The following is a 5191-nucleotide window of genomic DNA, read 5'->3' as shown; positions in this document are numbered from 1 at the left end:
AGAATAAAGAACGGATCCTCATGTAAAGTTTACACATACCAGCCCAGTGATGCAGTTTACTGGTGTGAGTCTGGATCAGGAGAGTTCAGCAACACAGTCAACATCACTACACATGGTACATTTTATATAATTTTTGTCTCTTTAACACTTTTTGTAGAATCTGAATAATTTTCAATGTCTCATGTGATTGAATTCATTTTGGATTTGAATTGTTCCGTCAACAGTGACTTTGTTCAGTATTTTGTAGCTTCACCACACAAACAAAATCACTTCCTCTATAGATTTAACATCAATTACACACATTAATCTTGTTCCTCGTGTGTCTTTAACATGGTTTTTAAAGGTCTGCACCCGCTGATCTCTGACTGAAGCTTCATGTTCTGACTGTTTTACAGGTTCTGATCTGATCCTGTTGAGCCCCGTCCATCCTGTGACTGAGGGAGAGTCTGTTATTCTGAGCTGTAAATTCTGGACAAACAAAAATCCTTCCAGTGTGTTTTTCTATCAGAATAACAAACTGATCCAAAACGACACCAGGACGGAGCTGAATATCTCTGCAGTGTCAAAGTCTGATGAAGGTTTTTACAGGTGTGAGTCCTCAGGACAAGAGTCTCCACAGAGCTGGGTGTCAGTCAGAGGTGAGTAGTGTTAAAGTGTTTGTCAACATACAGTACAGCTATGTGACTGTGTTGTACATTGATTAGTTTTTTTGCATCTCATAAAGTTTTGCTTTTCTGCCATCTGCCTCCAATTTTTTAGAAAGCGTTTATCAATTTGGTTGAAAAGTTTAATTAACATTTAATTTACAACATTTACCTTTATAGCTGGGCCCAAACCTGAAAGCTCTTCACTTCCAGTGTGGCTGATTGTTTTGCTGCTTTGTGGAGTCGTATTGATTGTCGTTCTGTTCCTCGTGTATCGCCACAGATGGTCCAAGGGTGAGACATTTATCCTCTGATATTTAACAGTTTATTTATTCTTTAAGTATTAAATAATATAAACTCATTCATTGTGACGTAAAGCAGCAGAACAATTTGTTTACATTTGAAAACTCATTTAATTCATCAAATGTCTTTTTCACAGATTTGTGCTTCATTAGGTCAGTACAACACTCTCCTCTCTGGAATTAAATATAACAACAGTTCACTCTGTTTCTGTGTCTACTACTATACCTAAATCTACTGTATTTATGATGTTAAAGGTCAATCCAGTCAGAGAGCAACACCACAAATCACCATGAAAATTCCTCTCCTCTAAATGGTTTGTATCTAAACTATTATTGTTATTAACCAGAGCAGTTAAATAACTTGTCAGATAATCCACTGACCACATGATGAATATTTACAGTGTTTTAGACTGATTCTATTTGAACTGAACATGAACTATATGAGACAGAAAACTAAAATAATCCTTGAAATATATAATTACACTGGTCTCTTATGATAATATTACACTTGTTGGCACAATTACAGGTCTAATAGGAAATAGGAATAGGAAAATTAGGATTGTTGTCAATACTATGATCATTATTCTATATAATGGAAGTAAAACCTTAATCTGATCTTGGTTTTCTTTGTTACCACAGATGATTCTCATCTCTATGATACAATCAGTGAAGATGCTGCAAATGGTACAGTTTCTACTTTTGGAGCAGTTATAACCAGTCTCCTGAAATCATGCGACTTTAACATTTGATATGAAATTCAAAAAGTCATTGAAGCATGTCTTTATTACACATGCAGGTGAAGTCCAGGATGTAAGATACTCTTCAATTGAACTCAAAAATTTCAGAAAGGAACGTGAGTGCTCCAAATATATATGATGTAAAAGAGTTTTAAAAAAAAGGTTGTTTGACATGCAGTGCCTTAAACAATAACACGTTTTCTTTATTTCATTAATTCCTCAGATCAGACTTATGTTTCAGAATACAGTCCCACATATGTCAACATCCTGAGCAAAGGAAAAGGCAAGAAAAAGAAAGGTTGGTAAAATGTCTTTGGTAATGGATTTTTATTTTCTGTTTTGTATGCTGAAATGGCTTAATACTCATCTCTCTCACAGGAAAATCATCTTGTTCTGCGATTGACGAAACTCTTTATTCTGAGGTGAAAACCCCAGAAACAGCTACTGGTAAAAATGACACCATCTTATTTGAATCTCAGTTCTTTACCAAAACTTTGCCTCAATCTGATCATCTTTCTTTTTTATAGGAAAATCAACTCCTGCTGATGAAAATCTTTATGCTCAAGTCAATAAACCAGGAAAATCTGCTGGTATAATAATAATTATTTGTTAATTGTGCTGATTTATGAGTTATAACTCATAATAGCTTAAAGCAGCTTTACATCTTAATTAAACTTTTGTCTTTCCTGAACTCACAGTGTCACTTCTGTACCTAAATTTTGCCTTGACCTGATCACCTCTCCATTTATAGGAAAATCGACTCCTGCAGCAACTGGAACATCTTTTGGTAATAATTGTGCTATTTGAATATTGTGCTGATTTATGAGTTATAACTCAGCTTACATTACATCTTGATTAACCTTTTGTCTTTCCTGAACTCACAGTGTCACTTCTAAACTTTGACCTGATCACCTCTCCATTTATAGGAAAATCATCTCTTGCAGCAAATGATGAAAATCTTTATGCTCAAGTCAATAAACCAGGAACATCTTTTGGTAATAATTGTGCTATTATTTGAATATTGTGCTGATTTATGAGTTATAACGCATACATTACATCTTGATTAACCTTTTTTCTTTCCTAAACTCACAGTGTCACTTCTAAACTTTGCCTTGACTTGATCACCTCTCCATTTATAGGAAAACCATCTCCTGCAGCAACTGATGAAAGTCTTTATGCTCAAGTCAATAAACCAGGAACATCTTTTGGTAATAATCATGTGTTATTATTTGAATATTGTGCTGATTTATGAGTTATAATTCAGCGTATCTTGGATAAACCTGTGTCTTTGTTTTCCTCTTCTCCCAGGTCTGTGAAAAGCTGCATCAACAAAACCAAAGACAAAACTTTCTGGAACCACTTTGTGTAGCTATCTCTGCTTTACATATATCACATATACTCACCTTTTATTGTTCATAGCTTATGCAAACACATGGATTTATTGTTTTAGCATAAAACACAAGACTTATGAGATTTACATTTAATATTTTGAGTGTCTTCATTATTGTTCATTATTTGTTGTGCTTTGTATAGTTATTTTATCATTAGTTTGTTAAGTTGGTGCCACTTTATAATAAGACTCTCCTTATGAAGGATTTATAAATGATTTATAACTACTTTATTAATTAGTTCAACACTTTGTGAAGATGTTATAACATGTTAGATAAAAAGGACAACAATGATGTTCCTTGCCAAATAATGATCTCACATGCATCTGTACTGTTGAGCCTCATGTCTCGGTGGTTTCTGAGATTTTTTGTTTTCTCTATCATGAGCATTTTGCCTTGCATTCATCAGATGTTTATAAAGTTATTAACAATTAACCTCCTGAAGGCTCATAGAATCATATAAATTGACAGTATCTTGTAAGATTAGTGAGTTACAAGTGTAGCCGATGTCATATCTGGCCCTCTGCGTTGTGTTTCTCACGGCCTGCCCTAGGTGGGGTTCGATCCCACGACCTCCCGCACCGGAGGCAACGATGCTAACCTCTTCGCCAAGAGGTTGACAATCACTTGGCGGGTTGGTTAGCACATCCTTTATGGGTGGAGTGAGTGCACATCCGTTACACAAGCATTAACTTGATCTTGTCAAGTAAAAAACATGCGTGAACGTAAGAAAACAGTGTTATAATTTGTGTACGTCATGTGTTCATTTATGTGTTACTAAATAGCGTATTTTCAACAGTACTAATGACCAATTTAGAGACATTTACAAATTCTTAATAAAGATAGTCTTAAAGTAACATTGCAGCGTCCCCGCCGCTGATAAGTTTCGTTTTTCCCACCAGATGGTGGAAGCACTGAGCTGAAACTCCGCAATGTTGCTTTAAAGTGAAGTAGTACCATACGTTTTATGTTACAGGCACACAGTTCAGCAACAGTTTTTTTTTACTGGTGTCTTTGGCCAGATTGTATGGACCACGTGCACACAATAATTGAACTGGAGGGCTCAGGCTTACTCAGAGAGGTTTATTGATGGCAGGGTCAAAACCAGGAAGTGAAAACAGTCAGGCAACAGAACAATTAACCAGCAGGCAAAACTCAGTGGTCAAGAGAAACCACACACGGTCACACACCGGGGGTGTGGTGGAGAGATGAGCACTGAGGATGGAGGAGGCCATACTGGACGGCTTGGATCATCCACTTCACCATCGGTCCTGCTCCACCTGGCGGTCCTGCTCCATCCAGTGGTCCTGCTCCACCTGGCGGTCCTGCTCCACCCGAAATTTGAATTTTGGGTGAACTATCCCTTTAATCGGTTCTAAAATCACTGATAACAACGTGGAAGTGAGAAATGTATGTGTCTGCTGACAGACCCTCCTGTATCAGTATTTTTAAATAGAAACCTCAAACTAACTGTACCAACTCTTTACTGAGAAGCATCTTCACTTTATGCAGCTGTTCTGAAAATGAAGAACTGGTCTGTGTTTGAATGTGTGATATTTCACAGCTAATAGCTGACAACATGCAGCAGACAGTGGTGATAGAACAGAGGAGACTTTTATAACAAACTTATTCAAACTCAGTCTTCAGACTTTGATTCTTGTTTCCTCATGATTTTTCAGACTAAGAAGCAAATATTGACCATGCACGTTGTCATCACCAGTTAAATTGTATTAAGCAGAAGTAAGTGATCCGGTCGTTTTAGCTAACTTCCTGTCAGTCGATGGAGTTAGCAGTCCCCGCCCTCGTCCCTACGTCACCAAATGCACGCGCATCCCTTGGCTGCACACACAGAGAGGACCGCCCCTTTATGCCGTTCTCTCTCCTCATTGGATAAAGGTTGTAGGATACAAGGAATGTTTTCTCCTCGGCTTACAGCAGAGCAGAGTGACTGACAGACCCGTGTTTCGGACCAAACACTCTATATAGGTGATTGCTGTCGGAAGATATAACAATTTAAGACTTATATTAACACAAACATTCCACTTACTTCTGCTTTAAGAACTGCTGTTATCTCTGTTTTGTTTCTACCACTTTGCACACTGTATAGTACACGATGCTTC

The 5191-nt window shown here is 37.2% G+C and overlaps 1 long non-coding RNA gene across 1 annotated transcript; it reads left to right on the top strand.

Moving 5' to 3' along the window:
• Positions 1 to 2009: 2009 nt before the first annotated feature.
• LOC311002232 lies at positions 2010 to 3527 on the top strand. The gene is made up of 4 exons (XR_014596229.1): positions 2010 to 2130; positions 2211 to 2273; positions 2823 to 2891; positions 2992 to 3527. It is a non-coding gene; the product is annotated as an uncharacterized lncRNA (long non-coding RNA).
• Positions 3528 to 5191: the final 1664 nt, after the last annotated feature.

The sequence above is a fragment of the Trachurus trachurus genome (assembly GCF_905171665.1).
Source record: "Trachurus trachurus genome assembly, chromosome: 18".
NCBI classification, from domain to species: Eukaryota; Metazoa; Chordata; class Actinopteri; order Carangiformes; family Carangidae; genus Trachurus; species Trachurus trachurus.
Note: the sequence above shows the minus strand (reverse complement) of the source record. Positions and strands in the feature narration are given on the sequence as shown.